The 21,079-nt window shown below is 38.1% G+C and overlaps 1 long non-coding RNA gene across 1 annotated transcript in view; it reads right to left on the bottom strand.

The window, feature by feature from the left end:
- Positions 1-4,638: 4,638 nt before the first annotated feature.
- The window catches only part of LOC139320294 (uncharacterized), a 28,539-nt gene continuing 12,098 nt past the window's right edge, over positions 4,639-21,079 (bottom strand). Inside the window, exons 2-3 of the long non-coding RNA XR_011600682.1 lie at positions 6,164-6,247; positions 4,639-4,791 (exon numbers count right to left, since the gene is read on the bottom strand). This is a non-coding gene — a long non-coding RNA (uncharacterized lncRNA). The remainder of the gene's footprint in view (positions 4,792-6,163; positions 6,248-21,079) is intronic.

The raw sequence follows: 21,079 nt of genomic DNA, 5'->3' as shown, positions 1-21,079 counted from the left end.
CTGATTTTCAGGCTTTCCGGGCCCACCAAAAGTTGGGAAACGGCCATTTCCAACCTCCAGAGGGCCTCCGGAAGGGTGAGGGAGGCCGTTTTCGCCCTCCCCAGGCTTCAAAAAAGCCTTTGGAGCCTGGGGAGGGCGAAAAACCGACCTACCAGGCCCACCAATAACTTTTTTGCTGTTGTGTGCCAAAAGCGGGAGGAGCGCGAGGGAGGGAGTCACACACGCATGCATGGGGCTGCATTGAATTATGGGTGTGGGCACACGTGCGCCTGACCCCCCCGCGCTTTCCCCGCTTTTGGCACGCAACAGCACTGCACTTTAGAATAACTTTGATACTCATGTCTCAGGAGTCCCAATAAGCATGAAGCTAGTTACATGGCTCCTCCTGATAGTTAGTGTTTAACTTTAGGTATCACACTGCTTAGTCAGCATCTCCTTGGTTATAAATTGCTTTCATATACTAGTAAAACACTCTGCCTCTTTTAGTTCTGAAATCCAGTTGAATTCTGTATTTGCAGTGGGGGAAGGTATCACTTCCTTTACCTCAAACAGCAAAATATCTTAGGCAGGCCATGAGGTTATTTAACTTACAGTGTATGCAACTGCAAAATGCTGCAATGGCCATTGTTTTAACTGGGGATTTGTATTCATGGAACTCAAGGCTATCAAGGTTTACCAGTTGTAATGATTGGATGCTGTTTCTGAGAGTGGGCAACGTGCCTCTGAACAGCAGTGGCTGGGGAATAACTGGGAGAGAGTTATGTCTGCATGTCTGACTTACAGCGTTTGTGAAGCCATATGGCTGGCTGTGGGATTCTTCCCACTGCTGAGCTGGTCCTTGAATTAGATGAAAACTGCATCACACGAAATTACAGTTCCCATTGCCATTTCAATCCTGTTTCTATTGCTTCTGTTGCAGTCACTTCAGTGGTGGGTTGCTACCAGTTCACCCCGGATCAGGCGAACCGGTAGCGGCAGCAGCGGGGAGGCTTCTTCCACCCACCCAGACATCTCTGCGCATGAACAGAAGCATCGCACGCATGTGTGAGAGAACCGGTAGTGACCAAAATTGAAATCCGCTACTGAGTCACTTGATTTTCTTTCAAGATAATGACCGTCAAAGTTTAATAGAGTTCATACACTTGAAGTTGCTCTGGGACAGGCTTGGACTGTGAGGGAAAATGTTACTGTAGCACCAGTGTAGGTAAGGTCAACTTGACCCTCTCTCACTCAGTAATGGCTAAACAGATGAAGACAATAGGAAGACAGCACCACCCAAAAGCAGTTCTGGGTATATTTAGGTGCAAGATAGAAATGTCTAGTGGTGGAAAACAGAATGCTGGAGTTGTGTGCATGTGTGAAAATTTTTATCACAGCAATTAACTAGTTTTATGTCATTCGAAAAGTAATTTTTGGCAAGATGCTAAATGTAAAAGCAGAAACACAGTCAGCCAAGATCAAGATGCTAGTTCTCCTACTTATTGTTGTCAGTATTTTTTTTTCTTTTCCTTTCCCATTGCCTTTACTTTTAATCAATTTAAGAAATTGCCCAGAGGTGTAAAGGAAGCTTCTTCAAAAAAGCCACACTAAACCATTTCTTAGCCACCTCCTGGTGGCTCAGCAGACTGATAGCATTGTGATTAACACCAGCTATCTGCAATTACTGTAAGTTCGAATCTCACCAGGCTCAAGGTTGACCCAGTTTGTGGGGGCAATAAGCTGACTTTGTATATAAATATACAAAAGTATGAAGGCTATTGCTTAACGCATTGTAAGCCTCCCTGAGTCTCCGGAGAAGAACGGCATATAAATCAAATTAAAAAAAAAAATGAGTTACCTAGTTTAAGAGTCTCTTTTAAGGAGGTAATTGTACCTAGAAAGAATATGCACATAAAAGCCTACGAAAAAGAAAAAGACACATTGTACCTTTACAGGGAGGATATCTGAGAAGTGGGTGTGGCTCACTGATGACGCCTTAAAAGGCAGAAATAGCTATCTGAGTCTCCCAGAGAGCAACACAGAGTTGCAGTTTGTCAGCAGAAAAAAGGCCCAGAAACTTGTGAATGAGATTTCACAGAACCAGGGCTGTAGAACAACTTAGTTTATGTAGGTAAAACCTGGCTAGAAAGAATATGCACATAAAAGCCTATGAAAAAGAAAAAGACACATTGTACCTTTACAGGGAGGATATCTGAGAAGTGGGTGTGGCTCACTGATGACGCCTTAAAAGGCAGAAATAGCTATTTGAGTCCCCCAGAGAGCAACACAGAGTTGCAGTTTGTCAGCAGAAAAAAGGCCCAGAAACTTGTGAATGAGATTTCACAGAACCAGGGCTGTAGAACAACTTAGTTTACGTAGGTAAAACCTGACTAGAAAGAATATGCACATAAAAGCCTACGAAAAAGAAAAAGACTCATTGTACCTTTACAGAGAGGATATCTGAGAAGTGGGTGTGGCCCACTGATGACGCCTTAAAAGGCAGAAATAGCTATCTGAGTCTCCCAGAGAGCAACACAGAGTTGCAGTTTGTCAGCAGAAAAAAGGCCCAGAAACTTGTGAATGAGATTTCACAGAACCAGGGCTGTAGAACAACTTAGTTTATGTAGGTAAAACCTGGCTAGAAAGAATATGCACATAAAAGCCTACGAAAAAGAAAAAGACACATTGTACCTTTACAGGGAGGATATCTGAGAAGTGGGTGTGGCTCACTGATGACGCCTTAAAAGGCAGAAATAGCTATCTGAGTCTCCCAATGCATTAAGTAATAGCCTTCATACTTTTGTATATTTATACAAAATCAGCTTATTGCCCCCACAATCTGGGTAATACTTTTTAAATTACAAATTAAATACCCTTTAAAATTACAAATTAAAAAATTCTTCTCTCATAGCCTAATTTTTATGTATGTACAATTTATAAATTGTCATTTTTCCCTAGTCCTGGTTCAGCAAAAAAATCCATTAGAACTAATATCAAACAAATATCTTATCCCTGATTAAATAGTCCAACTTTATATTTATTTTTATTGCTCTTCACTTTTAAATCATTTCAATGGATTTCATATTTCATCAGTCTTTGGCATTCAAAAAGCATTCAAAGTTTCACCAATCTACTTTGTAAATCCTTTAAAAGAGGCATTGTCCAGAATTTGTCTGAGCTGTTCCATGTCCAAATCCTTTTCTTGATTTCTTTTTTATATTCTATTTTATATTTTTATATTTTATATTTTTTATAAAATATTTTTTATATTTTGGTAATCTAAGTTTTGCAGTCTTTATTTTATTTTTTATTTGTATTTCGTCAAGCATGTATTTTATGACAGATACAATGTAAACATAATTATAAATACATGAAATGGATATAAATAAAAGGAAACATTAGGACAGGGACGGTAGGCACGCTGGTGTGCTTATGCACGCCCCTTAAATGCTTTCATTTTCTATAATATCTGTGTCAGATAAGAGTTACTTTTAAATAAATTTCTCATCATCTTCTAAAGTTTAACCGTTGAAAATTGTATCATTTCTATTAGTTATTAATTTGTCAGTCTGACTAAAAGATCTAATGTCCATTTTTTTATTTATTTATTTTATTTGATTTATATGCCGCCCTTCTCCGGAGACTCAGGGCAGCTTACAATGCGCTAAGCAATAGCCTTCATACTTTTGTATATTTATACAAAGTCAGCTTATTGCCCCCACAAACTGGGTCCTCATTTCACCTACCTTAGAAAGGATGGAAGGCTGAGTCAACCTTGAGGCTTGGAGAGATTCGAACCTGCAGTAATTGCAGGCAGCTGGTCTTAATAACCAGCTTAGTAACAGGGTGCCTTAGCCCACTGTACTACCAAGGCTCCATTTGTAACCTTCATCAAGCCTTAGTTCCTAATACGTGTTTAGTTCCATTTTAGTCATTTTCCACATAGATATTATTTAATTATATACTTGTTTTTCAAATTTTGCAGCAGAAACAACCAATATTCAAAACATGTCTGGTCTCCCAGTCCATTTAACATTTTCTTAAATCAAAATTTTATTTTGCTTTTTGCCAATTCAAACTTTTAAGTTTCTGTTTATAATTCCTTAACTCCAAAGAAGAAGGTCAAACTCATCAGGTATCAAGCTAACTTTGTCATTTTGAAGGTTTCTAATATCCATAAAATAGTTAAATTGAACATTTCCAAATGTGATTAGAAAGTGACATTAGCTGACTTAGTGTCCTTACTAAAGATTCTGCCACTGCTGAGAGCAAAGATGTCCTCTCCCTTAGCTCCTGGGGCTAAAACCCATTGGAAACTGCTGTCGTATGGTCCCCTAATGAGGATCTCCTCTTCAGAACACTTGTGGGCAATCTCCTATTCTCTCCTTGTCCAGAGGTATTCCAAAGGATCAGTCTGATTGCCAGGCCTTCATTCTTCACAACAGTTGTCAACTCCACTGTTCATGGAAATCTACAGTTTGCCAAAATTCACCCAGAATTCAACATTCATTGTACTTATTCTGAAATTATAGAGGGCTTATGAAGTATAGGGATAGATAAAAGTCCTACAAACCAATTTAGAATGAATTTGGAATGAATAGGTGAAACTTGGATATTAAAACAGTAATTCAGAGGCAAATTATTTATTTTGCTACTAGGTTAATTTGTCAACCTTAGATACTGTTATTACACTCTTAGTGAGTTAGAATGCAGGAAATGGAGAGATCTTGTTTCAGCTTTATCATCTCTTTTGTTCACTGGCAAGTGATGTTGAAGCCTTGTAGACTCTAACAGTTGACTAGATCTTCTTCCCTGTATCAATAAAGAAAAGGACATAATCTTTGTAAGGGAACCATCTGGAAGGAGGAGATAACATAGTCTGGGTCAAAGAATCACTTAAGTGGTTCCTCATACAGATAGCTTTTTAGCTGTGTGAAGTAATCAGCAAGATGAAATATGGGTCTATTTTAAGCCTTCCATATTCAAGGTTTGTCCCAGTGGCCCCTGGTTTGTCCCAGGTTGCCCCTGATTCGCACTGGTTCTATAGAACTGGTAGTAAAACTGGCAGGAGGCGCCGCCCACCGACCCCAATGTCATCCAAACACTTCTGCTCATGTGCGGAAGAGTGTGTGCGCATGCGAGCGAAGCAAGTGCTTGCGCGAGGCCCTGCTGCAAACCGGTAGTAAAGGTAAGTAGAACAACCCCTGGTTTGTCCTGACATCATGGAAACCTAATGGAGTTTGGGATGTTGAGTTGATAGGTAATTCAGGAATAGGATTCAATGACAGAAACATTTGTTGCACTGTACAAGTACAATTGTATTGCAATGTCACCATGTGAGTAGAAAAGGGATGTAGCTTGCATCATGTTAGCACAATGCTGCTTTAGTCATCTGCCCCCCTGATCCCCCCATCCCCCTTCCACTTTTGTCAGCTCCTCCTCTGTAAGCTCCTCCTACATAGGAAAAGTTGCAAAGACAATTTTTCAATTTGTCTAGAGCTGCAGAATGGATGGTTGCCCATTAGTAGGAGCATTCACCCTGTCTAGGATTCCTCTCCTTCCAAACCCTTGTGTTGGCCACTGTCACACTCATCCCACTTGTTCTTTAAGAGTGATGAAAGGTGGGTGGTGGGATTACTGATTATTCCCCTACACAGTTACTGTTGCTTTTTCTTGTGAAAACAGATGACATAAAGTAACAATGAGGATGCAGCAATGGTTGGAAATATGATTTTCTTGTCCCTCAATGGCCAACTGTATGGCATTTCTATGAGGGACGCAGTGGTTCAGTGGCTAAGATGCTGAGCTTGTCAATCAAAAGGTCGGCAGTTCAGCGGTTTGAATCCCTAGTGCTGCATAACGAGGTGAGCTCCTGTTACTTGTCCCAGCTTCTGCCAACCTAGCAGTTCGAAAGCACATAAAAATGCAAGTAGAAAAATAGGGACCACCTTTGGTGGGAAGGTAACAGTGTTCTGTGTGCCTTTGGCGTTTAGTCATGCCGGCCACATGACCACGGAGACATCTTCGGACAGCGCTGGCTCTTCAGCTTTGAAACGGAGATGAGCACCACCCCCTAGAATTGGGAACACCTAGCACATATGTGTGAGGGGAACCTTTATCTTTACCTTTACCTTTACCATTACTGCATTTCCCTCCCTCTCTTTTTCTGCCCCAGCTCACTTACACAGCAATTTGGAACTATGCTATATAGCATAAGAGAGAGGAATGTCCCTTTGTGGATTCTCCTGGGAAACCTGTGGCTGTAGACCTGATGAGAAAACACAGCGGTGGACAATTTTAGAATCAGTGTGACTATGCTATCTTAAAGGATAACTTAACAATAAAAGAAAAATCTTGTGGGATGAATCAAAAACTGAGTCCATCTATTCTGCCATTATGTGGCTCAAGCCAGTTGGGAGCTTTCTAATAATCCACAAACTGGAAAGATTTTTTGTTTGTTGTTGTTCCTTTCTTGGGTGAACCTACTCTTTATGAACCTGGAACAATTATGTTAACATACAGTAATTACATAATATTACCCAAGATATTTTATTCTTGCTCTACCATGGGTTTGGTGTAGTGGTAACTCCATTACAGTCTTGTCAACTTGGGAGGCCAACTTGGGAGGTCAACTTTGCATTTCATCTCTTTGATTAGTTCACAAGAAGGCTCGGAGCAATTTGTAATCTACATATGATTCTATCATTGGATACTGATGAACTGCATTCTAAAGCTGCCACAGTGAGAAGAATGATATGAATTGCATGAAAGAGTCTGCCATGCATGTTTGTACTTTTAGGCAGGGGATACAGACTTTGTTCCTCTGATAATAGTGTTAAAGTTCAATGTTCCATTTTATTTACTTTACTAATCTTACTCTAGTATTATTTTGGCACTGTCACAAAAACAGTTTACCTACTTACAAAAAAGCAAACGTGTTGGGTATGGTCAATCACAAAGCCAAAATGATAAATATGAAATAAGCAACACTTTTAAGAAATGTTGCCTGTTTTTCTAAACTTACTATACTTTTCTAAATTAAGCATATTCATGAAAGGCCAATTGCATATTTACCAAATACATCTATGATATGTCAACAGTTAACTCACTTGGTTTGAGTTTACAAATAATATGGTTTGGGTGGTAATGGTTAGTGTGCTGCATGATTTGGTAATAACCCATGGTTACAATTAATAACCCATGGCTTAGGGCTTATTGTGATGACTGAATCCACCCAAGGAACCCTGATTAAAGCAAACCTGATTTATCACAATGTGTGAAGTCAATGTTTGGCAGCAACAGAAGTTGCAGTGCTCGGTGCTAGACTTACAATGTTATTAAGAGAGACAGAGAAGGTTGGCAGGCAGGAGTAAGGAATAAAGCTCTGTAATTCATATAATCAAGCTCTGATCTGGAAAGGCAAGAGCTAGAGAACATTCCTCTAAGTTTTCAAACTTTACTTGTCTGGTTTAATCCCTAATGTCAGCAAATTTTAAGTTCAAATGTAGATCATTTATTTAGTAGACACAAATCGGTCTGCAGCCTGCTTCTTTGAATATATGGACTTCTACCCACAATTTATCAAAGGAAAATAACTGCAATTGACACTATGCAGTTTCTGAAAGAGACAAATGCTATACATAAACATTCTGTAGATTTAATGCTGGAAACAGAGGTCACAACTTGTATGAGTTAATATTTTCCAAGTCAGAAGTGGGGAGAAAAAGTCTTACCGTGATTTCATTTGTATCTCCTACTTTACCCTATCTCACTGCAGCCCATTTTATTTCTTATTTTAAAATAACTTTTAAAAAAATAAGAAAATAAAGGCCTCTACTCCCTGACATTTTATTGTTGCTACTACAAAGGGATATTTTCTAGTGAAGACACAATCTGTAAAAAAAAAAAAATTAATTGTATAATAAGCATTTTAGAGAAGAGAACTTTTAATAGACTGTTAAAAGTCATCATTGGCAAAGATGCTGACAGACCCGGAATCATCTCTCCAGATTTCTACAGTATGGAAAGTTACATTTTGTATGCATCATTGGAGAGGAATAAACTATGCAAATTCTATTTAGAGAGTCAAATGTCTGATGCTAAGTCCTAAACATTTAATTCAAGCTGATGTATTAAACAAATTGGATTCAGACTTAGGAAGCTGTGAACACAGGAGACCAATAACAAAATAGTGAGGCTTTGATCACAGTGTTGTACCCACCATCCTTTTTTTTAGCCACACTTTCTGGATACCCCTGAATAGAAGTAAATTATATCACACCAACTTCATGCAATTTCATTTCCATTTTTATTTACTCTACTGTAAGCACTTATAAGCAGATATGGATTGGGACAATTGCACGTAAAACAAGAGTCACAGCAATCACCTTAACCTTTTCTCCTGCATCTTTTCTTTTTAAAGAAACCATCTCTTTGCAAGTTATGTGTGTGTGCATGCTTTAAATCAGGGCTGTCAAATTCACAACTACACATTGTCATGTGACATATCACAACTTTTCCCCCCTTTGCTAAAATGGTGTGGCCAGGATGTGACGCGTCTGGCATGTGGGCCGCGAGTTTGACGCCCCTGCTTTAAACCTATTAGCAAAAATATTGTTCTTAAACCATGTCCTTTCTTGAAAAAATAAGTAAGATCAGGACTGCCTAATTCTTGCATGGGAAACATCAAGAAATCCTAGGGCCATTGATTAGAAAGAAGGCAATGGCAAAAACACATCCATATTGTTGCTCAGAAAAATGACATGATTTTGCCATGAAAGTCATGAGTACTTCAAGGAGTATTTTCTTTTTTGCTAATTAGCAGGTAGCAATGGAGAGAAGAAAAACTATAAGATTACGTGTCATCTTCTAAGACAGGGGTGTCAAACTCGCAGTGTCACGGCATCGTCACATCACATATCAGGACTTTTCCCCCCGTCACTAAACCGGGCGTGGCCAGCGCGTGACGCATCCAGCCCGTATGCTGGGAGTTTGACACCCCTGTTCTAAGACTATAAAACAAGCTACAGGGAAAGACCATTACATGAAAGCTCTTTTGGTTGCAAAGAACAAAATAATTATACATAGGAAAGGTAACACAGCAAAAATAGAACTGGGTTAGTATTCTTCCCTCTTGATTAACTATCCACAAAACATGAAACTATGATGCCAGCAAGGGCAGACAATTTGGCATCCTTTAGAAATTTTGAATTTCAATTCCTATCAATATGTCCAGTGATACGCAATGGAACCATAGCTATTAGTCCTCTCTTTCTCTCTTTCTTCAATGGCCATTTTGTACTGTATTCCTGGGTTGCCCACAATTAAAATTTCTTTTTTTTTTAAGGTCAGATCCAGAAGAGCTGGTCAAAGGAGTTGAAATCTAGAAAATGACAATGAATTTAGTTAAGGGAGAGGTAACCAAAAGTTCTCCTGGTGTTTTAAACTTCATTCCCACCACCCCATTCTTGGCCACCGGTTGTGCTGATTCAAGCAGTTAGAAAATCCAAAAGGTCCAAGACATTTGGAGATCACTGAGGTTCCTGCTTTAGCAAAAGCCTGGAATTTGCAATTAACTGCAGTTTTTTGATAGTAACATTTATTGCAGCAATACACAATGAACGCAGTGCGATTTACAATATGTTGTGGAAGTTTTAATATGCTTTCAAATATTGTACAGTTTTGGGAGTATCTTGGCTGGGTTTAGTTCTTCAATCAAATTGCCTTTTGAGGTGAAAGTGTTTCCAAATAAAGTTTCATAATATGGGGGAAAATCCCCTTCAAAATGAAGTAGTGAAACCCATGTGTTCCAGAGTACAAAAAGAACTATTATGATTCTTATCTTCACAAGTGCATTAAAAAAATAGTGCTTGTCCTCAACTTTCTCAAAAAGTTATTTAATAAAGAACTTGAAACCATTATCAATATTTACAATAGAAATGCTCAAGAGCTGAGTTATGTGTTTTGAAATTCACAGAAGGTTTCAGCCATTGAAGCAACAGTGATAGGAAGTATAGTTGACATTTTCCAAATATAAAAACCAGATGATGGAAAGTTTAATTTCTGCGAATTGCAGCAGTAGCTCAGCAGTCTATGTAAACCATGTGGGAATATTGTCTGGCCAACAGGATGTGCAAAGTGAAGAATCTCCTCAGTATTTGCAGAAAACGAGGTTCAAACCATTTAGCCAATTTCTCTATTTTGAATTACAGGTGAAACTGCTTCCATATTAACTTCTCACATTCTTTGTTCATCCATTTTTATTAAAAAAAATCTATAGGCCTCCCATTGACAAAAAATTAACAGTTTCTGTATTATTCTTTTCATCTTTTTCAGGCACAATGAATTCAAAATTCTTGCTGGAACAGTTGACATTGAAAATGATCAGATCTCGTGTAGTTAAATTTGCCAAAGCCAATTTTCTTAGAAACATATCTCTGTTATTAAAATCTTTTTAAATAACATTAAAATGTTTTAACGAGATGTCAGTTTTTCAAACAAAGCACTACATTGTAGTCATCTATCATTTTTATTTCCTAAAAATATATCTAAGGATCCAGAACTATTCTTATAGCTCTTCTCTCTTTCTGGGTGCTGCTTTACTGCTTCCAGAAATCTGTTTAAAAACTTTTCTTTCCATTAATCCTGTTTTATTTCTGAATCAAATAAAAGTGGCCAAGGTTAACTTGCTGAATTCAGCCTGCCGATTCAGACACTCTGCTGCTATCTTTATGCCGGACTTGGACCAGACAGCTCTTCAAATAGAAGTTGACCCCTATAAAGTAAGACTCATGGCCACACTAATCAGCATAGAAATCACTGGGTAAGAGGGGTAAACACACAGACTGGTACAAAATATCTTCCCATGAAAAACTTGAGTTTAAAAGAAGGGGGCTGGAGGGGGAAAGCGTATGTAGAAGTTAATCTATATTCACTTGTAAAATATATGCTTGCCACATTTTGTAAGTTATTGCTTTTTCACTGTTGCATTGCATAAAAAATTCATTGCTTTCCTAACATCTCTCACATCTTTAATGGTTTCCTAAAATTCATCCTTGAAAATGACCTGCTGGTTAAAAACATAATAATAAATCTTGGTGGAAAAACAAGAGTTTGAATGTTCAGGGCCATTGTTTCTCTTGTTTTCTTGTTATCTGTGAGTGTAAGGCAAGTGGGAGGAAGTAAAAATGAGGGTTGATAAGGTTACCAAATGAATCCATCTTTTAACTGCACAGCATTGCATGGGAGGATAAAGATATGGTTGTATATAATGTCAAGCTTCACAATGAATGGTGGGGATGGAGGTGGAACGAGGTGCTTAGTGAACCTATACTTGAGTGAATGGGTAAATCCCAGTTTTGATTTTCATGCAATATTTTGTGATGAGGATGATGAGGATGGTGATGAGGATGTGTTTAAGTAACAGAATGTGTTGATCTAACCTTTCCTAGCAAGCTTTGCTCCAACCTTCTTTGGCCCTACTTCTTATTCTGTCTTTGAGTTTATGCTTCTTCCATTTTTCCTTATCTTGACTCCTGATTATCTATTATTTCATTTCTCTCTTTCCACAATCTTTTTCTTGAATGCATTCATTTTCTATTTTTTTTCTTTCCTAACCTCTGAGGTAAAACTAACCCAGTATGCACTCAATTTAGTTTCTTGACCTCTTCCATCTTCTGCACCTTTGCTCATTGTCTCTGTTTTATGCCTCAGAATCTTATTTCTTTTGTCCCTTCAATTATTTCATTACTTGTAATTCACAGAATGTACAGTATGACTCAGTGAGTTAATGATCACATGATGGAGTTCAATCTATATTTTGTTTTAAAATATGAACTGAACTAAATCCTAGACCAGTGATGGCGAACCTTTTTGACACTAAGTGCTCAAACCAGAAGGCACGTGCTCGAGCGCCAAAAACCTAAGACCATCATGGTCTTAGACCTTTCCCACTTTTCCTTGGTCTGCATTAATTAGCAGTTGTTTGCCTAAAACTGTAGCTAGCGGCTGTGCTAAATAGTTGGCTTACCATTTGACAGCATTCAGTTTCCATCTAAGGAAACACAAAAAGGTGAAGAAAGCAAGAATACATTATGTATTCATTTGAAAGTAGGAACATGACCCTATTCCTGAACTTATGAAGACTTGGTTGCTTACATGCATTCTCTGGTATTCACACAGATGAGTACATGCAACCTGAAAATATGTAGAATATCATTTAGAGATATTATGGGGAAGACAAAGCAATGTTGTCAGCTTTATGTAGCTTGGATTCATGTGACACATTAAATCCCATAACCTGGGATAACAAAATGCAACAGCTGTATTTACATAATATAGAAACAAATAAACCATTTTATGGCTTAAGGGAAAAGCCCAGTTCATCCACTACACTAACACAATCAGTGTTCCCACAAGACCCTGAATCACAAATAACCTGACCCCATTTTAATCTCCTCCAGCCTATGTATGTTTGTGAGAATACTGGAGGAAGGAAGTCAACCATGTTCAAAATAGTACAGTGAAAAAATAATAAGAAGGAGTTAGTACAACGGGTACAAAGCTGTGTTTTGAATGGGTCTCTTGGTAATATTTGCAGGGTGAAGATCTCTATAAATCAATTACTAGCTGTTGGCCCAAGGGGTTAATTAGATTCACTCCATCCTGCACACTGAAGGGAGTGGTGTTACAAGAACTAGGAGAGTTCACTAGAGGTCTGGGAAGAGAACCAAAGTCATTTTTCCTTAGAAATCATGTCATTCTGAGACATATCTGATTCCTGATTTATAAGGGGCTTGTGTTTAATATGGAGGTGGACCTTGAAACTGCTTGTAAGTCATACTTGGTGATGGGAGAAAATGCATGCCAGGCGATCTTACAATACAAGACAGTACTAAAAATATATTAACTCTGTGTTGTTGATCTACTTAGAGGAAATATTAGAAATTACAGATGGGAGAATTACATGTATATATTTCCACCCTAATGTAAAGTCTTGAAGTGACTTCTAATCATATGAATTGGGGTAATAAAGAAAGGGGATTATCAGGCAGAAAGATGCATCAAGTGCTGCATTCTAAATGGCAAGTGAAGCTTAGAAAAAAACCCCAAAATTTTAATTTCATGTTGATTTAAGTTACATTAATGATAAACCATATATGTCCCCTAAATATGGAAAATATGAAGAAATGCAGAAACTTTCATAGATGATGTGGATGATGATCATTTTTATTGATAACCAAAGCGGTGACCAGAGAATTGATGTTATATTGCCGTAGCTATTCTCATCCCTGGCTGCTCTATTTTGTACCAATTACAATTTGGGGATCATCTTCACAGAATCTTCATGTAATCGAAGTGTGTGCCTGTAAAAACAGAAATCACCGCTGTCAGGACTTCATGGTCGAATATGGTTACAACTGGTGCACCAGCCTAAGCTCCATAAAGCCTATAAAATAGTGAAAATAATAGTTTCCACCTACTATTACAGCAGGATTTGTGAAGCTGTTACTGAATGAAGATGTTTCTGATTGAAGAGTGATTCCTGCTTTGCTGTAATTCCTTCTAGATTCAGAAATTCTCAAAATCTATGAATTCAGTCATGAGAACTTAGAACATCTCCTACAGATCAGGTCAGCCTACCAGAGGCCCTGCATTCTGTGTCCCTACTCAAAACTATTAAAAGGAGGATGCTATGTCTATTCTGTTTTTGCTACTTACTTCCTGTTACTTAAAGGATTCTGCCAGAGATTACAAAGATAATAAATATCTTCAAGATATCCTGACCCTTTATAGATCTAATGACATGAAGACCACCCACATCAGCAAACCTTTTGCCAGTCTTGTCAAAATTCCTGTGGCATATCCTTCGTTTGAAACTCCTCAAGTGCTTCAGCAGAGAAGAAATTAACAGATGCACTTTCCTCAGTCATCAGGACTTAACCTCAAATCCAGAGTGGTATGTGGGGATGCTGTGATGGATTTCATCCAAGGAGACCTGGGCTACACACAATACCTTATCAAACCACAAAAGCTTACTGACTGACTGTCAGCCAAACCTTGGCTTGGTTTACCTCACAATGTTCTTTTGAAGATAAAAAGGGATAACTCTGTATATGCTGCTCTGTGTTATTAAGAGGAAGAGTTGGCAACAGAATAAAGGAACCACCTTTTCTTTTCCTTTCAAGTGTTTAGAACACATGTGTATGCGTATATGTGTAAAAGGAAGAAAGGAAGACAAGCAATGACAATAATGTATCAAAGATAATCTTCAATTTGTTTCTTCTTTTAGATATTTTTTTGAAAAAGATTATGGAGGTCCATAATTTTAAATTCTCTCACAAATCTATTTCTTGCCATATTTCAGAAATCTTGTTTTCATAGGAGATATTTGCCAGTTTACAAAAGTTTTTTCCCCAGTTTATAATATGTAAAGTACCCACTTTTAATTTTTTTTACATTCTTTAGAACTGGCAATTTATCTCAGTTTACAGAAATAACTTTTATTTTGATTTTTGCTTCTCACTCTCTGGAGTTGACCAAATTTTCTTAGTAGACTTTTGAAAGTAGACCTATCAAAATACGCTCAATGTCTAAACAAATTATTTCCCCTCATTCTCTTTTTGCATTTTTATTAACTTTTTGGATAGCAAAAACTGCAGACAAGACTTATAATTCCATAAATCATATTTTTTTTCCTAAGACTTATGGTTAGTCGCATTATAATTCTCTCCAAATTGCATTGCCTTTTTGCTAAGTGTTTGCTTAGTTAAAGCATTTGCCAGTAAAGTATAAAAACCAGAATTTCAAAAAAACTGAAATCTTTTCTGAAGGATTCTCAAAAGTGACAGTACTTGTTTTGGATGGCTTTCAAGGAAAATGCAACAACTGACAGGCAGCTGAAAGAATATAGGAGTTGGGAAGAAATAATGGCAAAAAGAAACATGTAAAGTTATTTAACAAAGATGGATGGGATTTTGAAGAGGTTCTTTGCTTCACTGATGCTTCAAGTATTAAAAGCATTTTCTTAAAGCAAAATTGCAAACAAAATTACAAAGTGCAGCAGATACCCTACTTCAAAGCAGTGGATCAATCAGACAGAAGCCATTTCCTTTAAGGCAAGGCCACAATAGAGAAGGTTTGACCTCATTTTGATGATTCTTCAAGCAGAGTGCATCTCTTTTCATAAAAAGAAGGACTAGGGACAACATGATAACAGTGTTCCAATATTTAATGAGATGCCACAAAGAAGGAGGGGGTCAGCCTACTCTCCAAAGCACCAGAAGGCAGGACAAGAAGCAATGGATGGAAACTAATCAATGAGAGAACCAAGCTAGAATTAAGGAGAAATTTCCTGACAGTTAAAACAATTAATCAGGGGAAGCAACTTGCCTCTAGAAGTTGTGGGTGCTTGAACACTGGAGGTTTTTAAGAAGAGATTGGACAATCATTTGTCTGAAAGGGTTTATGGCTTGAGCAGGGGGTTGGACTAGAAGACCTCCAAGGTCCCTTCCAACTCTGTTATTCTGTTATTATATTATTCTTTGGCCACATAAAATAAAGCACTGAGGTGAGGTACACATGCACACACACACACACACACACACACACACACACACACACACACACAAACAAAAGAAAGTGTCCATGAAGTAACCAAGAATGTTTTAATCCCCTGATTTTTAAAATACAGGCAGTAATAAGGGCTGATTAAATGAAGAATTTTTGTTTTCTTTTAAATACCCTTGAATAACTCACTCTTTTCAGCTTTTAAAAAATAAAGACTGAAATGAGATAGGTGAGGAAAGCCTGCAACTGCTCAACTTTAATGAAAAAGCCTATATCTTCCTTATATGGCTTTCCCTTTCCCTATTTTGGGAAAAACAATATTGCATATGTTCATTTAATTCATTATGGAAATGAAGAAGGAGGGAAGGAAGGAAGGAAGGTTTAGAAATGAATGAAATGTGTTTGGATGTAAACTTTTGCATTTCTCTGGTTTCCCTTCTCACCTCTCAAATCTAAACCTTTCCCCTGCCGAAACTCGTGATGTGCTGCTCTGTTAATTCCAGCCAGTAGCTTTGTTTATAAGCTCTTGTTGATTTTTCTTCCAGACTAATGTAATTAAGTACACTCAAGACAGCTGGTTTAAATGCACTTCAGATTTTGCATTTGTAGGTGTCTGTAGCACACTTTATATTCCATGGGACAGAGAGTTGCTGGAGCAAGGAACCCAAAGGGACATTTGATGTTATTGCTGGTCTTCTGAAAATTAAGCTCTTGAACACTGAAGTATTCCAAACAAGTCATTTTCCAAACTGAAATGTTGGGCAGTCTGAGGCAATAAAGATTATGGAAGAATATTTTCAAATGGAACCTGTAAGAAGATTAATAAGCTCTACATAGGGCTACCCTTGAAAAATATCTGAAAGCTTCAGCTGGTGCAGCCATACAAGCAATATTGATGCTTGTGATCATACGAATGATCTCCGACCTCAGGACTTTTCGTCGGGCCCTAAAATCTTACTTTTTTCAGTTAGCCAGTCTGTCTTGATTTTAGGGTTGGTTTTTAAAATTTTGATACTGATTTTAAATTGACAAATTTTAAATTATGGGCCAAATTTATTAATTATTTTAAATCTGTTTTTAATTGTAATGTTATGTATAAATGTTTTTATTTTGGCTGTTCACCGCCCTGAGTCCGAAAGGAGAAGGGCGGTATAGAAGTTTGAATAACAAATAAATAAAATAAAATAAAATAAATGCCCAAAGAAGAACACATGCAATTCTTCAATGCAGGTCTGTGAACTGCATTGGGTATCAATTTGCTTCTGGTTCCAATTTAAGGTGCTGATTATGACCTATAAAGCCTTACATGGCCTAGGGCCAGGTTACCCATGGAACTAGCTTTGCCCCATTGCATCGGCCCATCCCACACAGTCAGGCAGGGTAGATAAGTTGCAGACCCTGTCAGTTAAAGAATTTCAACTGGAAGGTCTAGGAAGAAAGCCTTCTCTGCTCTTGCCCCCTCCTTATAGAATATTCTTCCCCCAGTAGTGAGGCAGGCCCCCACTCTCCTGGCCTTCAAAAATGGATTAAAACATGGCTCTGTGGCCTTGCATGGGAAGCCCAAAGGAGCATGCAATTGTGGGATTGGTTAGTGCCAGAAGAGCCTTCTCTTTGTCCCAGTTAACCAACTTTTAATGGGCTTAATTTATTTTTGCTACCTTAAATTTTTATTTTTTTTACTTTTTACTTTTAACTTTACTAGTGCGCTAGTAGGTTCCCACTGGATGTTATCAAATAGAATCAAAATTGTCATTAATTTGGGATGACTTGATTTGGCTTCCTTTATTGAACAGAAAGTTGCATGTGATGGCTTAGAGTGCCACCTTGCAATTCTATGATTTTTTTTAAAAAAAATGAAAGGAAGAAAAAAAAATGATTTTTTGAATGCATAAGAAAGAATATGTTTGTTGTTGATATTTGTTCTGGCTGGAATATTGATGAATACCAAGTGTTCTATTTATGTAGATAACAATAGCCTTGCTTAGGCAATCATTTGAATGCTTAATAGTTTCCAACCACTTAGTACATATAATCTGAGACTCCAAGGCTGTAATCTGGAGGATTTAGTTTTCATTACATATATCAGTGTTTCTCAATCTCAGCCACTTTAAGATGTGTGGACATCAATTCCCAAAATTCTGTAATCAGGAGAGAGTGAGAGTGAGAGTGAGAGAGAGGGAGAGGGAGAGGGAGAGGGAGAGGGAGAGGGAGGGAGAGAGCGAGAGAGAGCGAGAGGTAGAGAGACAGGGAGGGAGGGAGAGAGATCCATCTTCATTTGATATGTCTTATGGTGGGGTGCATACTACTCCTTATATTACTCAACCCTATTAGGTTGAGCTAAAAAAGAATGATTGGACCAAGATCACCCAGTTGGCTCTTATTCAAAGAGAGAATTTAAACACATGGTCTCCTGGATGCTATTCCAGCACTATAACCACTATACCAAAGTATCCTTAGGCATATAGGAGAATCTGTATGGTACACTGATTAAGGTGCTGGGCTAGGAGTGAGGTAGCTCAGATTCTAGTGCTCCCTGAGAAGAGAATCTATCCAGCTAATTCAACCTTATATTGGGAAGTTAGGTAAATAAAGAGATAAACAAATAAATAAACCGTAAAGGTAGATTCCAGTCTATAACCTTCAATAAAGAAGCCTTCATTATTCACTGGACTGATTCAGGTGTCTGTACATCACAGATATTCTATGGATGAAAACTTCTGTGGATTCAATTGGAGGAAGCATGGCATGTTTGTAGGAGTTAAAAACTATCTCAATGAAATTTCTATTAGCAAATACTTCTAAGTAATTCCCCATATAATGGAAAAATATTTGTATCCACCTATTAAAGGAATAAGCCTTCTTCTGGAGATTAAGGTGCTGGATTTAAGAATGGGGTGTTTTAAATACCATAAATAAGGCTGTTTTCTTTTATCTTTACAAGATTTTTGCTGGTAAGGTAAGAGGGAAGAATATAAGAGGGTGCTTGGCTCAGTTTCAAATGGGCATTTGAGATAAGATCTCCCAAATTGGACTGAAAATGTCCATAAAAACATGTTGTTCAGTAGTTTTACCAGAAAATATGCAACCAGTATAATATGGGGTTACATTTAGCTTTTGAATGGTAAGCTAGTGCCACGCTCCAAAAAAAGTAGGTTAAGTCCAAAGAAAGCAATGGGTTTAGCCAGTCCAAATTTGATTTAGTTTAAAATACATTTGATTGAAATTTACACTAAATTAATAAAATAGAGTTTATAAGATTCCTCTCCATGTATTTAGTAATGTATCCATTCCAGGACATTACAAATTCAATTGCATGACAACTTTAAGAGGGCTCTGGAGAGGCAGATCCAATGTTCTGGTTAGCCATGTGTGACTCTGAAGCATCAGGCTGTGTGTCTCTTTACTTTTATGCTTATGCAACTTTTGGCTCAGCCAGACCAATGAAGCCAAATTGTCAGGACTGGTGGCTTCATAAACTACCAGGTATTATTGTTAGCCCAGGACTAAAAAAAAAAAGGGCATTGCAAACCATCTGTCAGGCCACAATCCAGCTGGAGGGCTATGTTCAGTTTCGTGAGTCACAAGTTCAGCGGGTTTCTTTTAGACCTATCCCATTTCATCTCTTATTCCATATTAATTGTGGCTACATCAGATTCCTTAGCCTAGAGGAAAAATAACCTCAAAAATCAGTGAGGTCACCCAGCTTAGACTGTTCAGCAGACAGGGGTTGAAATTTGCTGTGGAATGTTAATTGGGATATTGGGCAATTTATAATTTCTTACTAAGAACATTGTCCCTGTGTTTTTTGATTTGAGGGAATAAAGTAGTGGGCATACTACATTTAGATAAATTGTCCTTTCTTGGCATACGGAGTATCTGAATGGGAGTATAGTTACTATATGTAGTGCAGGTACCAGTAATAGTATTCATTGGCTAGATCCTGAGAGGCAAAGGAATAGGATGTGACATAAGCAGATCTCTCTCAGTTGGCAGTCTTCAGTGAAATTAAAATCTCAACACCTGGCTGAGCTCAAGAGAAGCCCTATTTGTCAGGGGTGTCAAACTCGCAGCCCACGAGCCAGATGTGTCACACAATGGCCATGCCCACCCCTGTTTTACCAAAGAGGAAAAAAGTCATGATACATCACATGACGACATGACGACGTGACGACGTGACGACGTGAGTTTGACACCTCTGGTCTAGACGCTAGAGTGTTTAAAGATTTTTGGAGTGTTCAATATGGATCCATGAAGTCCTACCAAATACTTCAGAAAGGGCTAGTCAGGTATTTGTTGGGCAATGGAAGCAGTGTGCCCAGGTCAAAATAATCATGAAAGACAGTGCCCCAGTGACATATCAACTTCATGCACATGGCAATTAAAATAGCCATCAGGAGCTGGTCAAATCCCAGTTCCTAACCGTATCATCAATAACTCATCCTAGATAATATTCATGGGGAAGAGACATCCAGATGTCATCAATAACCTTGTCCCAGAGGGAATGCAGAAGTTGTGCTTCCAGGATCCTGAGAGATGATATTGTTTAATTGAATCCAGAGAGCACACCCACCCTGCAGGATTAAATCTTCTGGGTAAGTATTCTGGACCAGTTCACACACACACACACACACACACACACACACACACACACACACACGTGATCAAGGGCAATCCCATGTAGAGAGCATTGCAGTAGTTAAGCCATGATCAGGGCATGAGAGATTGTGTGATCCCTTTGAGATAGGCAGGTCAAGAACAGACACTGCAAGGATTATAGGAATGCTACTTTATAGTTGTAGTAGCTATCAACAGAATCTTGAAAGCCTACCCACAACTTTCACTACCCCTTTGGAAGGACCATAAGGTCAAGCTAGAGGTTTTCTAACCCTTTCTCACTCTTTTTATTTTCTTGGGGCTGACTAATCTTTTACCACTTCCATCTCCTTCTCAAGGCCAGAGCTAAATTTTTCTATAGTTGAAGTTAAAATTAAAGCTACAGTATATCAATAGGACATGTTTAAAAACAGCTAACGGAATACGTTTGTACAGTGGCTTGGGAGACATGAGAATGAGCATTTACAAGTTCTCCATTTTACTATCCATTCTTGAAATCTAAGTTTTGAACATGAGAGGGGTCATCAAATAGGTTGAAAAGAAAATTTGAAATATTAGAGAGAAGAAAAGGAAGATTTGGAGCTGAAAGACTGAGAGAAGGGCAGAAAAGGCCAATGTAGAAAACAAAATAAGCCCAAATAAAGATCTGAGAAAATAAATGGGGAGAATTGTGCATTGGATTATTGATATTGCTGATCACATACACCTAGATCTAATACTCTTGTTGAGTTACTTTGAGTTGACTGCATATGTTGGGAATGTTGCACATCCACCGGGGTTAGATTTTTTCCTAGAAAACAAGCAGCAGAACATACGGCTGATTTTAGTAGTTAGTGGAAAAGATGTGACAGAGAAACCAAGCACATACGAGAAATGAAGCCACAAACTCAGACTCAAAACTCAGTACCATTATCAGTAG

This window comes from Pituophis catenifer, unplaced genomic scaffold (genome assembly GCF_029215685.1).
Source record: "Pituophis catenifer annectens isolate HBS135680 unplaced genomic scaffold, rPitCat1.0.hap2 SCAF_1, whole genome shotgun sequence".
Taxonomy (NCBI): domain Eukaryota; kingdom Metazoa; phylum Chordata; class Lepidosauria; order Squamata; family Colubridae; genus Pituophis; species Pituophis catenifer.
The sequence above is the reverse complement of the archived record's forward strand: the minus strand, read 5'-3'. Positions and strand labels throughout refer to the sequence as shown.